The sequence below is a fragment of the Mus caroli genome, chromosome 3 (assembly GCF_900094665.2).
Source record: "Mus caroli chromosome 3, CAROLI_EIJ_v1.1, whole genome shotgun sequence".
NCBI lineage: Eukaryota > Metazoa > Chordata > Mammalia > Rodentia > Muridae > Mus > Mus caroli.
Window position 1 is genome coordinate 99,794,963 of NC_034572.1, and position 26,483 is coordinate 99,821,445.

General features: G+C 37.9%; 1 protein-coding gene across 6 annotated transcripts in view; it reads right to left on the reverse strand.

Annotated features, from left to right (window-relative positions):
• Rap1a (RAP1A, member of RAS oncogene family) overlaps positions 1–26,483 on the reverse strand; it is a 77,453-nt gene that overhangs the window by 39,913 nt on the left and 11,057 nt on the right. Inside the window, exon 1 of one of the 6 annotated variants that reach the window (XM_029474955.1) lies at positions 22,534–22,552. The exons of 4 other annotated variants lie outside the window; for them this stretch is intronic. The gene's annotated coding sequence lies outside the window, so the exon portion shown is untranslated. Of the gene's footprint in view, positions 1–8,996; positions 9,016–22,533; positions 22,553–26,483 lie in introns of those variants that run through there. One more of the 6 variants, XM_029474953.1, reaches the window with a different exon arrangement.

A 26,483-nucleotide genomic window follows, 5' to 3' on the forward strand; every position in this document is an offset into this window, starting at 1 on the left:
CTTGCAAGAACTGTGAGATTCTTTAGAAATGACAATGGTTTAAATCATAAACTTCACTTTTACTTTTGTTGATCTAACAAATAGCATTTGCTGGAAATGAATACACAACATGCCAAAATGTATAAAACAAGGAGAACAGAAACAGATCTCTCACATTTGCTTATTATAATAGTACTGTACTGACAGATGATAGCACTTGTCAGTAACTGACAGATCTAATAGGCAAAGCCAGTAAGGACAGACTTGACCCACACTCAGAGAATATTCCACCCAACAACAATAGAATATACATTGTTTTTCAGGGGATATAAAAATTTACCAACATAGTAAATACTCTATACTATAAATACAAGTCTCAATAAATGTAAGGGAATTTAATCTATACAAAATGCCTTTTGTTTTCCACGAAATTGCTATGTTCTGCTGTGGTGAGCCTGCTCCTCTTCCCCATCACTTTTCATCCCTTTCAATCCATTTCATGGTTTCCTGGCCTCATCTTTGTAACTGACTCCAGTGTGGGATAGTTACCATCCTCGTTTCTAATAGATAGTGCTCTATGTAAGAAAGAAAAACTGTCAGAATCCAGTCTTGGTTCCTTTAATAGCTTGACTATATCAATGCTAAAAGTTTAACTTCTGAAGCTTGACTTAACAGTCCATAAACTGTATTAGAATAGATTGGGGAAGGAGTGTATATTTAAATGTTTAGGCAGTATTTCTAAAATGATCAATACTTAAACTTGTTTTCTTTTCCATAATATAAAAATGACCCCATTGAATTGTGCCACTAAGACATGATAGTCACATGAGTAGTTTTCGTCTCTCCACATAAGCAGCACTAATAAAATTGTTCTTTAAGGCAGTGAAGCAATAGTTAATGGCTTACATCCTGTATCAATACTATATTTTTAAATAAGTGAACTTTTAAAAAGTCAGTTTTCTGAATATATAACAAGTCTTTATGTTTGTTCTTTTATATTACTTTATTTACTTATTTTCTCAGTTCTAGACATTATGATCTTTAGTCTTTTAAGAAACTGTGTACTTAATATGTATAATATTAAACTGTGTACTTAATATATATAATAAAAAAATTAACAGCATGGAGCAAAGAATATCCTAACTGATAGAATCAAATTTAGAATTAGTAGCAAAGATATGAGAATCTCCAAATATTTGGAAACAATATATTTCTACTATTCCAAGTTTTAAAAAAGAAATTAAAGGAGAAGTTAGTATTTTGTTGTTATATGAGTATACGAGGCAGGGTCTTTTTATGTATCTCTGGCTGGAATGAAACTCACTATGTAATCTAGAAGCCATCTTTCTGCCTCAGTACCTCCCAAGTGCTGAGACTGGAGGCAGGCACCCCCACATCTATTACAGAACTTCATGTTCTTAACAGTGTAGAAATGAATATATAGAGGAATTGTAAAAAACAGGGACCTCAGAAATAAATCTTCACAAACACAGCCAAATTATGTTTTACAGGAGACAGTCAGGAAAGGACAATCTTTTCAATAAACAGTGCCAGGAAAACAGATGTACACGTAAAAAAAGAATGATCCCATTTTGTATATTAAAACTGACCAAATGGGGCTCACACTCTAAACAATATAGCTTAAGTAAAGTTCCATGGAAGAAAAAACAGACAGAAACTGCATGACACTGGCTAGCAATAACTTTGGAGGCATGACACTTGAACCACAACCACTAAAAGGAAAAAAAAAACTGGACATCAAAATTCAAAACTTTTATGTTTCAAGCACACACACACCAACAGGGCCTCTGAGATTGCCACCAAGACAGAGTTCAGTCCTTAGACCCCCCCCCTCCCATTTTTGTTTCCTGTTTCGTATCACTTGAATCCTGCTATTCTGCCAGGCACTCCTGCCGTGGTCTCTCTCTACTTTCCTGGTTTCTGTGGTTACTCCATGTTCTATATTTGGATTTGGAGCTAAGAACTATAGATGAGAGAGAACATGTAGTGTTTTTTTTTTTTTTTTCTTTCCAGGTCTGGGTTACTTCACTCAATGTAATTTTTCCTAGGTCTATCCACTTACCTACAAATTTCATGATTCCATTTTTCTTTACAGCTAAATAGTATTCTACTGTGTAGATGTACCACATTTTTTTATTATAAATTCATCTACTGAGGGACATTTATGTTGATTCCACTTCCTAGTTATTCTGAATAGGGCAACAATGAACACTGCTGAGCAAGTAGCTCTGGAGTAGGATGTCCAGTTCTTTGGGCATCTGCCAGAGAGTGGTATAGCTGGGCCACATGGTAATTTATTTTTAGCTTCTTAAGGATTCCCCACACTGACTTCCAGAGTGGCTCTATCAATCTGCATACCACCAACAGGGATGAGGATTTCTCTTTCCCCACAGCCTCACCAGCATTTGCTGTCAGTTGTTTTGCTGACCTAACTAGTCATTCTGAGTGGGATAAGATGACATCTCAAATCTGTTGATTTGCATTTCCCTAACTGCTAAGGATAATGAAGTTATGTCTTTTTTCCTTTAAAGATTAATTAATTTATTATTATATCTAAGTATACTGTAGCTGTCTCCAGACACATCAGAAGAGGGTGTCAGATCTCATTACAGATGGCTGTGAGCCACCATGTGGTTGCTGGGATTTGAACTCAGGACCTTCAGTCAGTGCTCTTAACCACTGAGCCATCTCTCCAGCCCCCATGAAGTTATTTCTTTTTGTGGTACTTCTTAACTATATTTCTTCTATTGAAGAATTCTGTTTAGATTCCTAGTCACTTTTTAATTGGGTTATTTATTTCTTGAGATTCTTTGTTTTTGTTTTTGATTTTTGAGGTTTTTGCATATTGTGAATAAGACACTGCATACTTTGGACACAGGACTTGGATTAGATAACCTGAAAGCCTCCTTCTTACAGTCTAGCTTCCAGACCTGAAAATACAAGCTATGCAAGCTGCCAAGGAAGGAAAGCAAGTAGTCCTGCTCAGCTGTGGTACCTATGAGCTGCCACAGAAGCCGAGACAGCACTCCACTAGAGGGGCAACAGATGGCGCGCACACCTTGATGGTAACCAACTGCTAAGTGGACTTAAGGTCAATTCACCAGGAGGAAAATCATGTCTTGCACTAGTAACCTAGCCAATTTCCTACAGCTCGTTAAGTCATTTGTTCTTCCAAAGAACTAAGGTTCAGTTCCTAGCACCCACATGGCAGCTCACAACTGTTTATAACACAAGTTCCAGGGGATCTGGCATCCTTACACAGGCATACATGCAGATAAAACACCTATCCTCTAAGACTGTAAGCAAGCCCCCAGTTAAACACTTTCTTTTCTAAGCGTTGCCTTGGTCAAGGTGTCTGTTCACAACAGTAGAATAGTAACTAAGATAGCCTCCTAATTGGTTATCCAAATACAACAAGGTCAGCCCTGAAACCATATACATACAAACACCAAAACAGGCTCAGCAGAGTGTATGTATACATTTGTATTTGCATACACTTGTGTATATGTGTGTGTGTGTGTGTGTGTGTGTGTGTATGGTTTTATATATATATATATATGTGTGTGTGTGTGTGTGTGTGTGTATATAAGATTATATATATAAGATTATATATATACATGTATAACAATGACAATAAAAGGAAATGGAGGCTATCAATTTGAGAGTAGGGGAATGGAAAGAGGAGACGACTTGGGATATGCTGGAGGAACAGGAAGAGAGAAAGTAATGTAATTATATATTAATTTAAGAAATGTATGAAAATATATATGCAGCTCACTACAGGAATTATATGACATAATGCACGGTAGTTTTGAAAATTCCTTCTGTAAGTACAAAATCACTTTTGTTTTTCAAATTGGACAGTTCACCAGAGCACAATGTGGCATATACCTATAATACTAATAAGATCCTGTCCCAAAAATAACAGAAAAGAGATGGGGGAAGACAGAAAGCAACTACCCTGAGTCACTTGTCTAAGAGTATTCTAAGACATAGTTGAGGAGACAGCTGAATCAGTGAAGCTCTTGCCTGAAAAGTCTGAGGACCTGAGTGTGGGTCCCTAGAATACTCATAAGTCAAAAGCAGGACATGGTGGAGAACACCTGTAATCCTTGTGACAGCAAGTTGGGAAGTAGAGATAGCTGAGCCTTAAAAGCTGGAGGGCCAGCTTGTCTAGCATATTTGGAGAAGTTGCAGGGTGCCCAAGGATGTCTCTGCCCTTCATATATGTGTGCACATACACAGACACAAGATATGCACACACTATACAGAGCAGATTTTGTGATTCAAAATTTTACTTATAGTCAATTAATTGTTAAACATCATAAAATTTGAAAACCTGCTGAAATCAAGTATTTCTGAATCTTAAAGCCATAAGGTGAAAGTGTAGTAATACAATGTGAAAGAACTTACTGTTTTTTCTTACTTGATATTCAATCAAAACAACTAAAAGGGGGAGTCTGGCACATTTTAGAGCAGTGACATTACTCAATATAGTACTATCAGGTACAAACAACATTATCATTTACACGTTTGTTCAAACCCATGGAAAGAAGATGATCGTCGTGCAGTGTGTCACTCAGTGATAATGATGTGCCATGTGCTCACCCACCAGCCTAGTGGCTCTCCTGGGCACTGCTGTGAACGGAGGAAGAGGTGCAGCCACCATGTGAGAACCTTTGTACTGTATGCCCAGCTTTGCCGTGAACCTCAAAACTGCTCGACAAAGATTAAATCTTTGTAGGAAGTGACTATGCACAGAAGCTGTGATACAGCAGAGTGGAAACGAAGAAATGGCCGTTAGCTTCCTACTCTGAAGCAGCTCTTTCTCAATGATGCTATCTGGGCTGCCTTTCACAGAACTCAAGATCAAGTGAGACGCACCATCACTCATATACAATGCAGGAAGAATTGTAAACCAAGACCAGATTTTTATAATTAAAATAAATATAAAATAAGTATAAAGTAAGTATAAACCATTTTTTTAATTAAAGTAAGTATATATAAAGGAAGTATAAACAAGAGTCCTCTGGGTCTTCATAGTCATAACAATTATTTTTCTTCAGTCCTAATGACATCAAAGAACATGACAGCGATTTTTTTAAAGCCCTTCTAATAGAGGAATAAAAATCAGCAAACTGGTTTCAGATACTGAATGGTATGAAGACTAATTAAGTCTAATTAAAAGCATCCAAACCAATGCCCAGCTCATAGGAATCTAAGACAATAATCACTCTTTTAAATATTTAGTTCATTCTAGGAAAAAAGGAATACTGTTTCCTAGATTCTTTAAATATTAACTGCCTATTAAAACTTTTATGAGAAGCAACCAATTACTTCATATACAAAATCATAATCAGTAGCAAAGTATTGATCACCAATAAGAAAATAAAGGGACTTTACATAGACCATGATAATTTATCTGCACGACCCTAATTTATATCAAGTTTCTAGCTGGCTCGTAAAAATTGTTCCTATTTGAGAGGTGCCATGTGGTGTTTCAATGTGTACTACTTCTTCAAGTGTTTGTTATCTCTGTGATGAGAACATTTAAATCTCTTTCTTTAGCTTTTAAAACACATTGTCATTATCTACAGTCTGGAATACCTTGGCTTCCTGTTTAGCTGTAACACTGTACCATTAATTTATCACACTCTATGCTCCACTCCTCCAGTCTCTGGGAAGCCACCATTATACTCTCAGCCTCTAGTAAACCAAGTTGATTATATTCATGTATGGGTAAGAAAATGCAGTGCTTGTCTCCCCAAGAATGACTTATTCCTCTTAACATAAGAATTGCTAGGATTGGAGAGATGGCTCAGTGGTTAAGAGCACCAGCTCTTCTTCCAGAGGTCCTGAGTTCAGTTCCCAGCAACCACATGGTGGCTCACAACCATCTGTAATGGGATCTGATGCCCTCTTCTGGTGTGTCTGAAGACAGCTATAGTGTATTCATATATATTAAACAAACAAATAAATCTTTAACAACAACAAAAAAAATGCTGGCCCAAAGGACTTGAGTCTATGACCCAATTAATAAAATGGTTTATCTGCAAGCGCAAGGACCTGAGTTTAAGCTCCAGGACTCATAAAAACAAAAGCTCCCACAACAACAAAACCAACCACCAGTGTGTGTGTGTGTGTGTGTGTGTGTGTATGTGTGAATGTGGGCCTGCCTGGTGGCTCACATGTATAGATCCAGCGGTAGGGAAGTAGAAATAGATTTTTCCTAAGGCTAACCTAAATGGTGAGTTCCAGGCAGCAAACCCTGGCTGAAGGAAAAAAAAGTGGATCGCAGCCCAAGAAAACCACTAGAGGTTGTCCTCTGGTGTCCACAAACAGGCACACACAAAACAATCTCCAGTCCTACCCAATCCACAAATAACAAGAGTGCAACTTTTTAATGACATTTTCATATTTTACAGCTAAAAAGTGTAAAGCTAGAAAGCAGTGTGAAGTGGAGCCTCACGAAATTCCAGCAACTGAGACACTGAGGCAGGAGAACTGCCACAGTTTGAGACTAGCTTGAGTTACTGCTTTTAGCTACAGAGTAAAATCTTGTCTCAAAAGGCGGTAAGAAAGGAAAGACGGAGGGAGGGAGGGAGGGAGGGAGGGAGAGAAAGAAGAAAGTAGGGCTGTCAGGAAGGAAAAGTATTTTACCAACGACCACTCACAATAATCTATGGAACCAGGATCAGAAGCCAAGAAAAAGACCGGTCCTTGCAGGCTCACCTTAAACTCTATCTAAAATGCTAGCTTTCCTATGGACTAGTAAAGTTAACAGTGTGTTTATCGTGTATCCTTTTCTACAGTATGAGCACAGCAATAACATAAAGCAAGAAAAAGTTATGTGTGCTTTCACTTTCATTCCTTGTCCAATGACCAGAAGCTAAGAAAAAAGACAACAGTACTCAGTAAGCAGCACCCAACAGAACAGAACAGAACAGAAGAGGCCGATCTACAAGGCAATACTTCCTCCATAGATTCACTCTTATTATCAATTCTATCTGCTATCTTAAAAATTCAAAATTGGTCCTGTTTCAGTAGGTTTCTTTGTTCACAATGGCTGAATTCTTTAAATAAAGCTCAAACCAATGACTTTAGATCTGTTTTCAGATCTAAAAAATGCTTGAAAATGTGCTACCATTCTTGCTAAACAGAATACATTAAATATTTGAAATACTGTCTGTTGGTAGAAATGGCACCAGGAAATAATTTGTAATTATTCAGCTCTACTTATTTTCATCAACATAACCAACTATCCCTACCTCCACTTTCATTATCCCTGATTGTTTACATCAAATCTAGAAAATAAGAGACTGTTTGCAAGCATCAATGAAAGCCTCTTAGAAAATGTGATTCTGAGCAAGTTCTTAAGACATTTAACCATGAAAATTACTGAGTAGAACATTTTGGTTAGAAGTGTTTATGACTAGAAATAAAATGTGAACACTGGGAAACACCTGCTTGATGAAAATATCTCTTTAATCACAGTTCTATCTCTTTAATTCTAGTTCTTAAAAAACGTTGTTTTTATTTATTTAAGTGCATTGAGTTAGCCTGTTGGACTGTACACTGTGCAGTGAATGCAGAGGCCACAAGAGGGCATCAGATCCCTTAGGAATGGAGAGAAGGGTGACTGTCAGCTGTCATGTGGGTGTGGGAATTGAACCTGGGTCCTCTGGAAAAGCAGCCAATACTCTTAACTACTGAACCAACTCTCCAGAGCTCCATCTTAATGAACTGTATCTTTCTTTCAACTAAAGAAATATTAGATAGCAGTCTGGGAAATTAGCTTGGTTATAGAATGAATGTTTATCTAGCATGTGTGAGGAGGTCCTACTGTGGTAGGTTGGAGAAAATTCGATTGAGAAAATAGAACACAAGACCTTGAATTTGATGCCAGTGTGCTGAAAAGCAGTGGGCAAGGGTCACAGATATGCACACCCTGGGGCAGTGAAATGGCTCAGCAAGCAGGTGAGGACACTTGTCACTGAGCCTAACAGCCTGACTGAATTCCATTCTGGGACCACAGCTGACTCCAGAGAGTTATCCTGACATTCACAAAACATGTATATACATATATACAATGAATAAACATAAAAATAAATGTTTTTTAAAAACATTCAAATGAAGGTCTCTGAAAGTAAAAAAAAAAATCTCATAAAAAGTAATTAAAATTATAAATAGTCATAATTATGGGAAAAGCAAATATCTGTACTTTAAAAAAGTACTTAAGATATATTTAAAAAAATAAAATGTAGTATATGAGAATAAACCCTAAATTACCAAGATTACTTTCATATTAAGTGACAAAGTTTAAGCACACAAACATAAGCTCTACGAAATGGAAACTATCACCAATGAGTAGTGACATTGTTACTATATATATCTTAAGAATAAGGATTACAAAGGAATTTATATGTAAACTTAGTCCTGGGCACTAAATAGAGCAGCTATTTTCACTGAAGAGCAAATTCTCAACACAGTACGAATTAGAGAGACTAATAATGTTATGTACATTAGACACACACTCACAATTGATAAGGAAAAATTCCTCAGTATTCAAACATATCTCCAGAGCTAGGATCCACAAAGGGAAAGAATATGCAGTGTCTGTCTTTCTGCCTGAGTTACCTTGATATACCAATCCAGTCACTATCATCATTGTCCTCAAGCCTCATGAACCTGTCCTCACATCAGAAGCCATCCTCTTCACTTGTCCTTTGTATTTCTGCAAGTCCTGAAAGCTAGAAAACTTACAATCTGTGAGACTGGTAGCTAAGCTACTTCTACAAATTTCATTTTCTAAAACACTGTTTTCAACTGTTTACTCTTTTTTTTTCTCTCTATTTCCACTGTGTTCATAAAGGCCCTCATCATTTCTTAACAAACTTCCCCAAAGAAAACTCAGGAGAGGAGAAGTAGGAGTACAGGGAGGCTGGCCAACTGAAGGAAGAGGTAAGGGCTTGATTCTTGTCAGTGTACAGACTTACGCCTCTCAAGTCATCTTCTAATGCAAGCCAAAGCCACGTGTTGGGAATGCAGCCGGCGACTGGGGATCCTCGCCTACGTTCCTCATGTACTACATTATATCCTCTCTCTGTCCGTTGTTAGTCAAATATGCACTTTAGGAAATATAAGAAACACAACTTAAGTGAATACAGAACAAAGATCTTTGCTTTTAAAGCACAGGAATAACTTCTGGAAAGATTAGAGGGCCCAAAAGTTTCAGGTTTCAATGATGTCTGTGAAGACCTCAACTCATTATCTGAGCTTGTAGAATTTTACATGTTCTGGGCCTGGTTTGGGTCTTTACCAGCTGTCCCTCTGTGGGAACAAGAGCTGGTGAATTTAGTTACATTATTTTTGAATCTCTATTGTCCCTCTTGCCCCTTTTCTTGACAACAACGGTATTCTCATTCTCTATAGGAAAGCAACCCTTATCTCCATAAATACATTTTGATGTGAATGTCAATCAAGGTGTCCTTCTCTGGTCTGAATAAAGGAAATATGACCTAAAATCAAAGTAAGGCCATTACAATGAGTTTCCAGGAAGCTAATCTTAAGAAAAATTAGAGCTTAAAAATTGATAAAGCCCATTAATTTTGACTATGGTACACCTTAAAAAAATAAGAAGAAAACCACTTGCACAGTGAAGTCAAGGACCCCATACCTACCTGTTCTAATTCCTCTTGGGGATTCTACCTGTTTATTTCAACTTAAGTTCTGTTATTCTGTTATCCTTCAAGCCAACATATTTTTCTGCTTTCATTATTCATCATTTCCAACACTTGTTCATCTTTGTGATGAATAAATATTTACTGAACTGTTTGACAGCCGTACCAACCTAGCTAGGCTACAGTACTCAGTTATTCTAACAGGAATCTCATCTTGTTACCACTATACAGTAACTATGCAAGTATGGTTAACATTTACAGGCAGTTCATTTTAAGATGTTATCCTCAATAATGTGGGTAAGCAACATCTAAACTGCACAAAGGCCTGAAGAAGCAAAGCTGAGGTTTCTCAGAAGATACAACTTACAGAAAGTTTCTGACCCCACTGTTGGTGAAAGTACAGATATAGAAAGTTGACTTTATTCAAGAGACCCATGGCTCTAAAATATATAGTACCTGCTACCTTTTAGGGAGAAAAATTGCTACTGGTCTAATTTATTGAAGCAAGCATTAATATATTATCAGGGGAAATGGACAAGAAACTGGTAGAAATGGTAGAAAATATGATTTAAAATAGAAAGAAAAGAGAATGAACAAAGGGTGACTGCTGTTGTACAGAGTGTTCAGTATGAGGAAGGCTGAGGCTGGAGAATCACAAGCCGGAGGCCAGCTGAGCTATACAGTAAGCCCTTGCAAAAGAATAAATTATCTGTAACTATTATTTATTGCCAACTTACCATGTACAAAACAGTGTTTTGAACACTGTTTGTGTACTATGTTTTCAATCCTTGTAACATTTCTACGAGGTAGAGATCCATTATCTTCATCTTATATTAGGTAATGAAATTAACTAACTTGACCAATGTGAACAGACATAAATCATAGAATCATGATTATAATCCAAGCAGTTTGGCTCTAACACTGTGTTGTTAACCTCAATATCATACTGTCTTATCAGCCATCTTGTAATTTGCACTACACAAATGATGTTGATTTTCCCTGGAAATAATGTATAGTCACATGTCACTTAAGGGCAGAGATATGAGAAATTAAGTCACTAAGAGTCTTCACTGTGAAACATCACAGTGCACTTGCCCATGCCCTAAATGGCATAACCTACTGAATATGAATAGCTCAGCTAAATGGTAGTGGTGTGTGTGTGTGTGTGTGTGTGTGTGTGTGTGTGTGTGTGTTGGGACTATGATGAATGAAATAAAAGATTAAACCAAGCAAAGATAAATGATTAATCAAGAATTAAGGTGAATGTGAGATATATGAGGCTCACCAGCTGCCAGCATGACATGGCATCTTCTTTTATAGTAAACACACACAAGTTAAGCAGGAAGAGCACAGATAGAGTCTAGAAACTTGACAACTTGTCTTTGAGTGGAAGTGTAGCTAGAATGCTTTGCATTTCTACTCCTTACATGTAATTTCTGAGTAGAATGTAAGAAACATATACCAGTAACAATCACTTGCTGTCATTATCAAGTCTTATCAAGTCTACTATGAGTTCATAGACACCAGTCCTCCTGTCTCCTGCTGAATTGTGCTCTGCATGCCCTCTCCCTGCCCCCCCTCCACCCCCTCTAGCCCTGAAGCTCAGAAGATGAAATGTTAACTCATAAGTTTCTCTTTCCTCTTCTTCCATGTCCCCCCACCTGTGTGTGTGTGTGTGTGTGTGTGTGTGTGCCACAAACATGTGCGCAAACAGTAGAGTTACAATGTTATGATTCACATTACTTATTAATACAAACCTCTCCACTCTATATAATAACCTAGGGAGACCACTGTTAAAGTCATTGTACAGTGCCTGTTTTAGTCAGGGTTTCTATTCCTGCACAAACATCATGACCAAGAAGCAAGTTGGGGAGGAAAGGGTTTATTCGGCTTACACTTCCACTCTGCTGTTCATCACCAAGGAAGTCAGGACTGGAACTCAAGCAGGTCAGAAAGCAGGAGCTGATGCAGAGGCCATGGAGGAATGTTCTCTACTGGCTTGCTTTCCCTGGCTTACTCAGCCTGCTCTCTTATAGAACCAAGACTACCAGCCCAGAGATGGTCCCACCCACAAGGGACCTTTCCCCCTTGATCACTAATTGAGAAAATACCCCATAGCTGGATCTCCTGGAGGTACTTCCCCAACTGAAACTCCTTTCTCTGTGATAACCCCAGCCTGTGTCAAGTTGACACATAAAACCAGCCAGTACAGTGCCTGAATAAATTATAAACTTTAGATGAGCCAAAACTGGAATAAATAATCAAGTTTGCAATGGTACTTTTTTTTAAAAAAGAGAATTACAAACATTATAAAAACGTTTGCCTATTTATATCTACATACAACTTGCTAAAGAAAACCATGGTACCATGGACTTAATCACTGTCTTTCCTGAAGTTTTATTTTATTTTTATTTACTATTATTTTTTTTTTTTTTTGGTGTTTCACTTTATCTGTATTTTTGTTTTGTTTTTAAACACAGGATCTCACTATGTATTTCATAGTTCAAAGTGTTTTTCCTGCCTCCTAAATCCTGGGATCCTGGGCATGTGCCATGTACCATTACACCAGATTCCCAGCTCATACTTGAATTTAGAAGCTTGTGAATATATAAAGCTAAAACAGAGGCTGTTAGCTGAGGATGGTGACACATGCTTGTATCCTCAGCATTTTGGAGACTACAAAAGGAGGATCTAGGGTTTGAAATCAGTTTGAGCTACATAGGGGGCCCCTCTCTTAAAAGGTCATGGTCTTGCCTAGGATGCACAAGACCCTGATTTGTTGTCCTACATTTTCAAAAAATAAAGTAAAATTACAAAATATTTAAATGTGTATTTTGGAAGCCAGAGAGATGTTTCAGTGGCTAAGCGCATTGTCTGTTCTTCCTGAGTAACCAGGCTTGATTCTCAGAACCCACATGGTGGCTCACACCATCTGTAACTGCAGTCCCAGGAGATCTGATGCCCTCTTTTAGGCACAGCACACATGTAGTGCATGGACATACATGAGGCAAAATACTCATAATAATAATTAAAATTTTAAAATGTATGTTTTAATAGAAGTTTCTCTCAGGACAAATAACAAATCAAGTCATTTTATTTTACTTATAATCTTCTATACTTTTTGATTATCTGTATTTACTGCTTCTGCAATTTATTACTTCATAAAAATTAACTTTTCTAAATTGACTTAAAATTTTCTATATTGCTTTAGTGCTTAAACTGAGAAATTATTATTAAAAGGGCAAAGAGAATGAGAGTAAAAAATGGGCTTCTACATATTACTAATACTCGATACTTTCCTGAAAGACAACCTACTTTTAGTTAAGAGTACAAAACATAAAAATGAAATCTCCCTATTTCTATAAGCAGTGGAGATGTATTCTCTGAAAAACTCGTTAAATAATCCTTGTTATCATGTGGCCATTACTAATTAAAGTCCTATGGGTACTGACATTAAAATACTTAATAAGGCAAGAATAAATGGAAAACGAGTAAGAAAATGGAAATATTTTAAGTTTTATAAAATACAAATGTCCATTATACATTGTAATTTTTGTATTATTTCACACATTTTAGCTCAAAACTAAAGTAAAATTGTATATCTTCTTTGCATGCACTATCTATTAAATTAGTTTGCAATCTTACTGTACCTTCAGTCTTCAGGAAACAACGTAGGCAGTCTTCAGGGTAAGAGCTATAGTGAAGCTAACCATGGTTTGGTGGGAGGTCTGAAGTCATAATGCATGAATTCTCAAGCAAAAGCTGTCATTTGTAACTGTGATGCTAAGATAAAAGAGCAGCTTTGTGTAAATACTTAAAAATTCATAAAAGCTGTATCTTGTGCCAAAGCATGAAATCTTCAACTTGGTTAAATAATAAACCTCAGCCTATAAATTCACAATTAAAATGTTAGGTTTTTATAACCATTCCATTAAAAAGATACTACTAGTTGAGCAGAGTAGCAAACCCTCAGTGACTTGGGAGGGCATGGCAGAAGACAAGAGCTGAAGGCAACACAGTGAGACTCCTGTCTCAAAAAGCAAAACAAGCCGGGCAGTGGTGGCGCACGCCTTTAATCCCAGCACTCGGGAGGCAGAGGCAGGCGGATTTCTGAGTTCGAGGCCAGCCTGGTCTACATAGTGAGTTCCAGGACAGCCAGGGCTACACAGAGAAACCCTGTCTCAAAAAACCAAGGGAAAAAAAAGAAAAAAAAAAAGAAAAACCAGACAAAACAAAACAAAAAATTACTATCATGCTGTTTTCACTTTGATAAACAGCACTAATACAAATCAAGATGGGCTTTTTTCAAAAGCATTTGCTTTTATTAGTTTTAACTATGTGAATGTGTGTGGTTATGTGCACCTGACACAGGTTCCTGCTGAGGCCAGAGGTGTCAGGAACCCTGGAGCTCTTGTTACAAGCAGTTGTGAACTGCCCAATGTGAATGCTGGGAACCAAACCCAGGTCCTCTGGAAGAGCACTGCTTGCTCTTAACCAACAAGCCATCTCTCTAGTTCCAAGATCAGTTTTTCTAAAATGAACCTAATTAACCTAGTAACCACTTAATTCCAAGAAAATCTAGTAGTACTTGGGAGCACTCCTATCTGAACTGTGGAGGGGCAGGTGTACATCATGAATTGCAGATTTAGTACAACCAGCCTTTATTCTAGGTGTGAACATGCCAGAACACTAAGAGTAATTAAAATCTCACTTTTAAATAAAATATAGCAAGATCATTACTTAATGGCTAGCCTCAAACTTTCATTTCTCTTGCCCCTCCCCCCCCCTGGTGTGTGAATTTATTTGAAAGTTCTTTTTTATTATACTTTTTATTATTTAAAACAATTTTAACTTTATATTTTGACCATATTCTTCCCCTCCCTCAAATCCCTCCAGATCCTCTCCCCTTTCCTATCCACCCAACCCATTACAACAATACAACCAAGAAAACAAAATAAAACACCACACCCAAACAAGTAACACCCAACTGTAACCAAATAAACACACACACACACCCCAACTGTAGAGTCATAATATGTTGGTCAACTATGCTGAACACGAGGCGTGCCCTGTAGTGGTTGATATGCCCAGTGTCAATCCATTGGAGAAAACGGATTTTTCCCTCTCCCAGCAGGATTACAACAGTTCAGTTGTTAACCTTTACCCTAGTGACTAGGTCGGTTGGTTTGTCTGTCTGTCTGTCTGCCTGCCTGCCTGTCATTCATTTATTCATTTTTAAGAAATATATAACAAAATAAATTATAATAAGATAAAACAAAAGCCGGGCGGTGGTAGCATACACCTTTAATCCCAGCACTCAGGAGGCAGAGGCAGGTGGATTTCTGAGTTCGAGGCCAGCCTGGTCTACAAAGTGAGTTCCAGGATATCCAGGGCTATACAGAGAAACCTTGTCTCGAAAAACAAAAAAAAAAAGATAAAACAAAAACTATCACATTGAAGTTGGACAAGACAAACCAACAAAGGAAAAGGTCCAAGAGAAAGCACAAAATAAAGAGATCCACTTGTTCACACACTCAGTAATCCCATAAAAACACTAAACTGGAAGCCATGATATAAGCACAGAGGACCTGGTACAGAACTGTGTGCATTCTGCTTTTGTCTCTGTGAGTTCAATGAGCTCTGCTCATGTTCCTTTAGAGGGGCTTGTTTGCTCAGGTCTTACACTTTCTTTCTCCTTTTCTGCAGGGTTCCCTGAGCTCAGACATTTAGGGCTGAGTGCCCCAAGGTCTCTCAGTCTGTAATGTCTGGTTGTGGGTCTCTATTATCTGTTCCCATCTGGTGCAGGAGGAAGTTTCTCTCCTGATGGCTGAACAATTAATTACCTGTGTCTCTTGAGTGCTGGGATTACAGGGGTGGGGGTGGGTGTGGGTGTGTGTGTGTGTGTGTGTGTGTCACTGAGATCAGCTTTAAAAATGCACTTGAGGGGGGTCCTTTTAAAAAGACTTTCACAGGCTGGGGCATAATGACACACACCTTTAGTCCCAACAGTCAGGAAGCAGAACCAGCTAGGTCTCTTGTGAGTTAAGGACCACCCTTATCTACATAAAGAGACACTGTTTCAAAAATGAAAAAAAAAAAGGAAGGAAGGAAGGAAGGAAGGAGGGAAGGAAGGAAGGGAGGAAGGGAGGAAGGAAGGAAGGAAGGAAGGAAGGAAGGAAGGAAGGAAGGAAGGAAGATTATGGGTAATGTAATTATTAAAATAATCAGAACTAACATTCAAAGTATTTAAAAATTGTACAAGTAGCTAAGTTTATATAGGAGAAATGAATCTGAAAGAAATGAATATATTTTTAAAAGCTAAAAACATTTTTAAAAACTAAAATATAGTTTCTTGAAATGTTTACAGATTTTCCATAAAGAAACCTGCTTGAATCTAGCATAGTATTAATTACATTAAGATTGTATAAAAAATACTGAGTCAGAAGTATCACCTAGGATAATCCTATTCTGGTATAGGTTGATTTATGAGAGTGTAAACCTTAAGAAAGTGTAGGAAATACATCAATAACTCTATAAATAAACTGAAACAGAACAGTATAAGATTCCAAAAATAAATACTTCACAAGAAGAAAAAGGGAAGGATACATCTATCTTGAAACAAAACAAATTCCAACTCAAAGACTATATATATATAAGTTCATACTTCTTCAATCAATAAAGATTAAAAGGTATTAAAAGACAGTACGTTTTGCTTTCAGGTACCCTCAAGAATACACAGCCTTTTTATTTATTTACTGTGCTTACAAGTACTTTATAATATAGATAACAAACTCAGTGGTAGCTTTAGAATTCTAAATTATGGCCAGGCACTAAAAAGTTATTAAATGTATGTACAGATAACAAACTGAGTGGTAGCTTTAGAATTCTGAATTATGGCCAGGCACTAAAAAGTTATTAAATGTATGTATTATTCTAATCTGGTATATAATTCATCCTCTCTCTCTCTGCCTCTCTCTCTCTCTCTCTCTCTCTCTCTCTCACGCACACACATACACACATATACACACTTGGCTTAAAAGTATTTTTTTTTAACTAGAGCCAAAATGAAGCTGTATGTGAAAATTATACAGGCACACCTGCACATATACCAAATATTTTCTATTTCTTTATTTAAAGGACTATAAAAATATTGCAATTAAAATCTGGTGCCAATACCAAAAGGATGAAATAACAAAAAAAAAAAAAAATGAGCATATAAAGCATTTTCAATTCTTAAGTGATCCAGTGACTCTATCGAAGTCAGGAATTTATGAGACAGACACAAGCAAACAAAGAGGTAGGAAGCAAAAAGATCCTTCGGCAGAAGAAGGGACACGCTGCTTTAAAGAGTAAGACTCATGGACATGGAATGAAAACATTACCAACATCCCTTCAGAAGCACCTGCCTACAGTGAACCTACAGTTTACTTTCCCGTTTCAAGAATACAGTGCTGAACAAACACTCTAATGGTGATTGTCTTTGGAGAAAAGAACTTTGATTTTCCAAGTCATATGTACTAAAAGTATTAAAATATACACAATAAATAATTCTTATTTTTTGAAACTATCCTGAGGATAGTAAGTTAAGATGCATAAGGGAAAAACTAATCATAATATTCACTGAACAACTTTTATTTAAAAAAAAAAAAACACGGGATGCTATAGGGAATCATTTAAGTAACAGTTAAGCATCTTATGTTATCTGTCCATTAATAGGAAGTTAAAGTATGTTCATTGGTTCTGAAAAGGGGAACATGAAATACTATATATCTGATTTGGCTTCTGTTGATGGAAGAACTACATTAAACAATTTGGAGAATGCTGTACACCAAAATATTAATAGGCTAGAAAGTAAAGTTAAATGGTTTTTTCTTTGTTTTCTTTTAGGTCTTTAAATCCACTCTTGATGGCAGAAAACTTAGCTCTCTGGGGCGAAGAGCAAGCCCTGCCTTTCCTAATAAACCACAGACACACCGAAAGCAAATATTCCCTCTAGCTATGCCTCGCTGGTGTGTTCTACTTTCTTCTTTCCTTTTGTTTTCTTCCTAAGGACATAGGATGGATCAAACCCAGGACTTAGCACATGCTACACAAGTATTCTACACTGAGGTGCATCTCCAACACTTCATTTCTCAAAATAAATCTGGTAAAACCTGACTTTGAGCCACATAATCTGTGCACATTTAATGAATTTACAAGGTCAAAATGAATATACAATGAGAAGTTGATGTCATTATTTTTTATTAGTGAATGTAAAATGTACACTTTTATTTCTACAGCCTCAAAAATAAAACAACCTGCTGGGATATGGTGGCTTGTGTCTACAATCATGACGCCTTGGGAGACTGAGGCAGGAAAAAATTCCAAAATATAGACCAATCAAAGCAACCCAATGAATACCACTCTCCCCAGCTTCAACACATACATTTAATTCTAAAATGAAAACCATGGAAAGAAAAAGAAACCTGGAAGAGTATCATATCTCTATCACCTGAGGAACACCAGAGGACTATAAAGTACAGCTGGCTTTCCTGGCTCTACCCCAGATCACACTAGAGAATGAGTACTTAAACACGCAAACCCAGCACTCGGCCTATCCTGTTGTTACAGACTTCCCATGTTACTTTAATTCTAAAAAGTTAAGATATGAATGTCAAAGATATATTTTATACATTAACTTTAAAACATAACCTGCCTAAATGTAACTGCTAACTGCCATACTCAACTAATGGGGAATGCCTGGGGGTACTGTAAGCTGGTAAAGTCCTGGCATTGCCAGCATGGAGAACTAAGCAAACGCTGCGTATGTTCAGCAGTCAGCATCTGTAATCTCAGCACAGCATTGTGAGGGCAGGAGAGAGGGGTCAATCCCTGAAACTCACCGGCGTGAAAGGCTAGCTCAGTCAGTGAGCTTTGGGTTCAGTAATGAGACACTGTTGAAAAGAAGCGAGGGAGGCACCTGATACTGACCTCTGGCTTCATATATGTGCACACACATACACCTCCAGTCTCTAGAGATCTTCTACTCTAGTGTCTGAGAGGCAGTAAAGCCAACTTTTGGTAATAAGAACAGCAGGAGTAAAGTTTTAAGTGCTTTTCGTATGTCAGGCATACTTATTTAACTTTCAGACATGCCTAAAGCTTAGATACCACTCATTTTTCCATTTTACAGAAACTGAAAATGAAGGAGGTTAAAAATACCTACCAAGTATTACATCAAATTTTTTGCCCAATATTCTGTTGGTCACAGATACATTATGAATTGACACAGAATGAGACTTTGCATGCCACTTAGAGGAATAAAATTAAGTTCTGTTATTAACAATTACCAATAAAGTGGTGAAAATCAATGTAACTGGGCAATTACAATGATAAAAGTTTCCAGGGCACGCTATCATAAACACTTCAGACCTTTTCCGGATCTCTCATTCCCCACACTCAGAAACTAGAAAGTCAATTTTGCTCCTGTTTAGTTTGACAACAAATTCTAATCATATAAAAATTCTCATAATTCTACTTCAAATGCTATATTTATTAAATTATGCAGTGTTTAACTAATTTAAGAACTTTCATCTTTAAAATTAATTTCACACTCTAATAAAATTCATATTAGAGCTTTTATTTTCTGAGTATAAAATATATACACAGTATAATGGGTAAAGCTCCAAAAATAAAAGGTTAAAGGAATGTAATGAGCCAGGGATGGTGGACTGTCAGCAGCCTGGAGGTACAAGAACCTCCAATTCAGGCCATTGTGGGCTACACCAGGAGACCCTGTGTTAAAATAACTGTCCATAGCCCCATGATTTGGAGGTAACAATTTAAGACCTTCCTTCTTTGTTGTACTCTGCACTAATACAAACTTCACACACATGGCCGTGAAAACCCCATCGGCACTGTTCATCTGCTCCTTCCCCTTAACAACTGACACTTTTTATGGTTTGCTGTACAAAACACTGTGGCTTATAGGACTAAAAATCTGATTTAATACACTGTGAAAATTAACCACAGGATGGAAGGGAAGGGATGATGGTTCGTCATGTAAAGACAACTCTCTTATTAGTATTTGATTGTTTTTAAAATAACTTTTTCCAACTTAAGCACTTTTTAAAGGTCTAAGGAGTGAAAACTCAGCCCAGCATACATGAACCTAAACAGAGCCAGCTAAGAAGACAATAAAGCAGCAATGACTCTTTGTAGCCATTATCTAAGGCCTCCTATTCCTTACATACACACACAAGCAGATGGTACTGAGTGGTGACAGGAGCTCAAGCTTGTTCTATTGGTGACAGCAGCCCAAGTCTAAAGCACAATGGGAACAATGGGACAACACAGCTTCTAAAACTGTACTTATCCACTGCTCTAAATGCAGGCTGGAGGTACAATGCTACTGAATTATAATGCTGATAGTCTGTATAAAAAGTGTAACATTTGACTAAAAAGACTAGTCAGAGGTTATTAAACATTTACTTAAAAGTCAAGGCATGTTTTACTACTGAAGTCTGTCCTAAGGTTTGGAACTAAGTATCAAAAGGCACAGGAATGTTTGAAAAGAATAATCTGAGAGGAGGACTTAGCACAGTACCACCGTGCCTGCCTGCAGACAGAAGTGTGAGAGGATTTGTTCCTCAGCATTGAGCAATTCTGAGCTTGTAAAGTTCCAGACTTCTTATCATAGGAACACAAAAGAAACAGCATACATCCAACACAGACATAAAAACAAATCTGAAGATCTCTTCCCAAAAGTTTCCATAAATTAGTGACATTCTTACATTAATTAAATTTATGAAAGTTGTATCATTAAAATTCAGATATACAGCTATATAGAAAATAATACTTGAATTTACATGTGAAATACTTTCTGAAGAATGAAAACTTCATACCAAAAAGCTATATACCGTTATTAAACCATGGGAGTAAAGTGAAAAAACTTAGAATAAATTAGCCTACACTAGCAAAGTTGGGTTTTTAAAAAGAATTACAAACAAAAGCAAAGTTTTTTTAATTTTGTTTTGTTTTGTTTTGTTTTCTGAGACAGACCTGTGTCCTGTGTACCTGGCATTCTCTGTAGACTAGACTGGTCTCCCAACTCACAGAAATCCATCTACAGCCATCACATGCAAAATTGCTGGGATTAGGCATGTGCCACCACACATGTCTAGGAAGATGTTTTTTACTGCAAAGACTAGGATCTAAAAAGCAGATTAGAAATAAACTCACAAATTACTTCACTAGCATCCATTAAACAGCTGGAGAGATAGCTCAACAGTTAAGAGCACTGACTGCTCTTCCTGAGGTCCTGAGTTCAATTCCCAGCAACCACATGGTGGCTCACAACCATCTGTAATGGGATCTGATGCCCTCTTCTGGTCTGTCTGAAGGTAGTGACAATGTATTCACATACATGAAATAAACAAATGAATAAATCTTTTTTTTTAATCCATTAAACATTAGGTTAGCAGAAAAATATTGACACTATTAAAAAAAATCAAACTATTATATAAAGTTATCTTTTTAAAAAGCCTGTCAAATTATGTTAGTCTCTGGCAAAATAAATAAATAAATAATTAAAAATTTTTTTTTCTTTCCAAAACAAACTTTCTCATTCTGTCTGGGCTTACTGTACTCCTAGAGAGATGGCACACCCCCAAGACACTGAGCACTGAACGATGGCAAACGCATCATCATCTCTCTGAAGGTCTCAGTGAGCTACAGCAGCCCATACAGGGCACGCACCTCCTTCAACATTAACCTACCTCCTCATGGCCCACATTTCATCATTTTCATTTCTGCTCTGTGAAAATAAATGATTTACCTACATGTAGAAAAACAACTCTCTCACATACCAAGTATTCTCCTGCAGTAAACCCTCTATCATCATTCCTCCATGTCTCCAACTTCCCTCTATCAACTTACTTTAATTTCTAGGTGGGCATCCATTCCTTAAAGATTGAAAATAATGGTAAACTTAAATTTGTTATGCAGTGTTGGGTTGGTTTCCCTGGGAGGCCTGCTCTTTTCTGAATGATCAATGGATCTCAAGGTAGGTGGGAGGTGATGATTGGGAGAAGAAGAAGGGGAAACTTCAGTAGAAATGTATGAGAGAAGAATAAATTAAAAAAAAAAAAAAAAGAAACTATCTGATTTTTCACTGCCCTCAGGAGTTTTGATGAGCATTTAATTGTAAGTACTTTAACTCTCACTGAAGAAGGGGATAACAAAAAAAGCTGAAGCAACTTTTTTCTTTTTTCATATATTTATTTATAATATGCATGAGTGTTTTGTCTACCTGTAGATACATGCACCACATGCATGCAGTTCCCACAAAAGTCAGAAGGGGCATCAGAGCCCCTGAAACTGAAATAACAGATGGTTGAGAGGCACCATGTACATGCTGGGAATGGAACCAGGCCTTCTAGAAGAGCAGCAATGCTTTTAATAGCTGAGCCACCTCTCCAGCCTGACTTAGCAGTCATTTCTGAAGAAACTTTCTAGACTGTCTAGACCTAAGAGGAAAACGGTGTAATTTTACTAAAGAACAGATTACTGGTACAGAGATAGTTCCTTGTTACTAAGTCCTTCATTCATGTTTTTAAGCAGGGCATATACAATTACTGAGCATCTGGTTTTTTTGCCTTATGCTACTCATCTTTTGGGAAGCTTTGTATCAGCATAATAATAATTAGAGCTGTGTGTTTTCATAAAGCACACAATTACCTTTATTTTAATCCCTTATAAGAACCTAAGATTAAAAATGCCCTGGTTGGTTGTTTTATTTTGTTTTTGTTGTTGTTTTTTCAACTTGACACAAGCTAGAGTTATCTGTAAAGAGAAAACTCAACAGAGAACATACCTCCATCCAGACTCCCTATAGGCAATTCTGTAGAACATTTTCTTGATTGATGACGGATATGCGGATGACGGATATGCGTGGTTCCAGCCAACAGTGGGGGCTGTGCCATCCAGGAGGAGCAATTCAGTAAGCAGTGTTCCTCAGTGGCTTCAGTTCTGGCTTCAGGTTCCTACCCTGACTTCTCTCAGTGATGGAATGTGAGCTGAGCTGTAAGCTGAAATGAACACTTTCCTCTCCAAATCACTTTTGGTCATGGGCTCTCTCACAGTAATACAAAGCTAAGACAGAAATTGCTATCAGATCACTGAGTACTGCTGTGGTAGATATAACCATGTATTTTGGGGAGGACTGCAGAAAGAATTCAGAACTTTGGGTTAGAAAAGTCATTGAGTGTTCAAAACTTGGTAAGCTGTTTATCTGGAGGATAATGCTAAAAGCAAAGCAGATGATGGAGGCCTGACTTGACATTTCAAAGGGAAGAAAGATGCTACTGGAGGCATTTATATGGTATTTTATGTTAAGAACCTAAGTGGGACTGAAGCATCCTCACTTGGGCTTTTCTTCTTTTTTAACTTCTTAGGGTCTGTGAGGTGTATCCTGGGTATTCTGTACTTTTTGGCTAATATCCACTTATCAGTGAGTACACACCATGCATGTCATTTTGGGTCTGGGTTAACTCACTCAGGATGATATTTTCTAGTCCCATCCATCCTGCAAAATTCATGATGTCCTTGTTTTTAAAAGCTGAATAGTACTTCACTGTGTAAATGAATCACATTTTCTGTATCCATTCTTTAGTTGAGGGACATCTGGGTTGCTTCCAGTTTCTGGCCATTACGAATAAGGCTGCTATGAACATAGTGTAGCACGTCCTTGTGGTATGGTGTATCATCTTTTGGGTATTTGACCAGGAGCAGTATAGCTGGGTGTTCAGGTAGAAACTATTTCTTGAGGAACTTCCAGGAACCACTGATAGAACAGTGGCTGATACAACAGTGGTTATACCAGCTTGCAATTCGACCCGCTATGGAGGAGTGTTTGTTCCCCTTTCTCCACATCCTCCCCAGCATGTGCTGTCACTTGAGTTTTTTGTTTTTACATTTATGTATTTTATATTTGTGAGTGCACTGTCACACCAAAAGAGGGCATCAGATCCCGTTACAGATGGTTGTGAGCCACCATGTGGCTGCTGGGAATTGAATTCAGGACCTCTGGGAAAGCAGTCAGTGCTCTTAACCATTCTGATTGGTATAAAGTGGAATCTCAGGGTCATTTTGATTTACATTTCCCTGATGTCTAAGGATGTTGAACAATTCTTTAAGTATTTCTCAGCCATTCAAGATTTCTCTGTTGAGAATTCTCTGTTTAGCTCTGTACCCCATTTTTTAATTGGGTTATTTGGCTTTTTGAGTCTAACTTCTTGAGTTCTTTATATATTTTGGATACTTAGCCAAAATGCCTAACAGTGGGGATATGGAACCTCAAGAGACCACTTCCAGTAATTAGACAGGGCCACCTGTGGAGGGATGAGGTCACCAACCCACCTTCAAATTTTCTGACCCAAATCTGTTCCTAAAAGAAATGCAGGGACAAAAGTGGAGCAAAGAGTAAACAAATGGCTGACCAGTGACAGGTCCAACTTGGGATCCATCCCATGGGTAAGCACCACACCCTGACACTATTACTGATGATATACTGGACTTGCAGACAGGAGCTTAGCATGGCTGTCCTCTGAGAGGCTCTACTAGCAGGTGACTGAGACAGATGTAGATACTGCATTGGACTGAGGTCTGGGGACCCCTATGGAAGTTAGGGGAAAGACTGAAGGAACTGAAAGGAATGGCAACCCCACAGGAAAACCAACAGTGTCAACTAACCTGAACACCTGGGATGGTCTGAACCAACTCCACATCCCCCCACCCCCTGACCCCCTCATATATAGCAGAGAACTGCCTCTTCTGGCCTCAGTGGGAGAGGATGTGCCTAATCCTGTAGAGACTTGATGCCTTAGGGAGGGGGAAGGTTTAGAGGGGGGCTCTCAGAGGTGAGAGGAATAGGAGGAAGAACTCTGCAAAGGGGGCTGAGAGGGGGGACAAAATTTAGAATGTAAATAAAAAAAAGAATCTGTAGTAATGTAAATTAAGAAAAAGAATCTGTAGTCTTTTTAAAGGTGGTGGTAGTGTGCACCTTTGCCAGGCAGAGGCAGGTGGATCTCTGTGAGTTTGAGGTCAGCCTGGTCTACAGAGCTAGTTCCATGACAGCCAGGGCTACACAAAGAAATCCTGTCTTGGGGGGGGGGGGAATATATATATATATATATATATATATATATATATAGAGAGAGAGAGAGAGAGAGAGAGAGAGAGATCAAAAACAAACAAAAAAATCTGTAGTCTCTGGTCAGCTGGAACTGTGATTAAAAGAGACCAACACCACAAGTAAAAACCTTTGCTTTCTGGGTTGTCTTTTAGCTGAAGCTGAGAAAGTTTTGAAGGCATCAAGGGGTTATGGAGAACTGCTGAAGCATGGCACTATGAAAAAGGCCCCTTGTGAAGGTGAACCCTCAGTTGCAGTAGAAGCCTCTAATTGAAGAGAGTCCCATAGAAAGAAGTTGAGGCTTGGTACCATGAAGCTGGCTTAGAGTACTGAAGAAATCCCAGGAGAGGCTATTAATGAAAGTGCAGCCCAGTTACAAGGGAGATCCCAGTACCCTGTCATCACTACCAAAGACAGCAGTGGTCTTGGAGTGGACCTGGCCGTGATCCTAGGAAACAAGCTATGTGTGCTGCAGAAAATGGAACCAGAGAAGTGATCCAGGCCCTTTGAAGCCCAGAGGATCAAAAGTAGGTTCCAGAAGTCAAACTACTGAACTCTTTACACTGTAGAAGTTTAGTACCACTTGATTTGATTGCGACAGTGCCCTGGTTCTTCCCCCATAGAGAAATATGCAACCCATTTTTGATTTTACAAGAGCCCAAAGATGATAAGACTTCAGAATTTTAGAGACAGAAATCTTGACAGACTTAGAAATCTGAGAAAAAGTGGATATTTTAGAGAAGCACTGGATGTTTTAGAGAGGTTTAGAACTTTAAAGAAATGATATATAAAAGAGACTAAACTTTTAATGTAAATTCTTTCAGATTGTATGCTTTCAAAAACTAGAATGTTTTATACTGTGATAGTGATATTAAATGCCCCCATTGAGGGTGGTTTGTTGTTATTTTGTCAAGCTAAAGTTACAAGCTAAAGTTATCTAGGAAGAAGAGCATTAATTGAGAACAATACCTCCATTCAAACTGCCTGTAGGTAAGTCTGTAATGTTTTTTCTTGATTAATGACTGATGTAGGTGGGCAGATGTCACCCTTGGGCAGGTGGCCCTGAGTTGTATAAGAAAGCAGGCTAAGCAAGCCATGCTCCTCTGAGTTCCTGTTTCAGTTCCTGTCTGCAGGTTCCTGCCTTGACTTCCTTCTGTGAGGGAGTGTGAGCTCAGAGTTGTAAGATGAAGTAAACCCTTTTCTCCCCAAACTGTGATAATGTCTGCTACTGTACCTTAACACTAGCAAGCTAAGACAACCAGTATCCACTTCAGAGACTTCCTATGCAGTTTAAGTGGAATAAGACTTCTACCAGCGAAGAAATATTAGTTCCTTTCTTTAAGTTCCCAAGGAGATTACAAAATTTATCAGTGGTTTCTAACCTTCCTATGAAAATACATAGTCTCTATGGATTCCATGTTCTTAAAGAGCTTTCTGTACCAAGTACATTGGTACTTTGCTAGTCAGATTAAGTAAAGGCTAATCAGAATTCTCAAATTTTTAGACTTAAAAACTAATGTAAGCCGGGCGTGGTGGCCCACACCTTTAATCCCAGCACTGGGGAGGCAGAGGCAGGCAGATTTCTGAGTTGGAGGCCAGCCTAGTCTACAAAGTGAGTTCCAGGACAGCCAGGG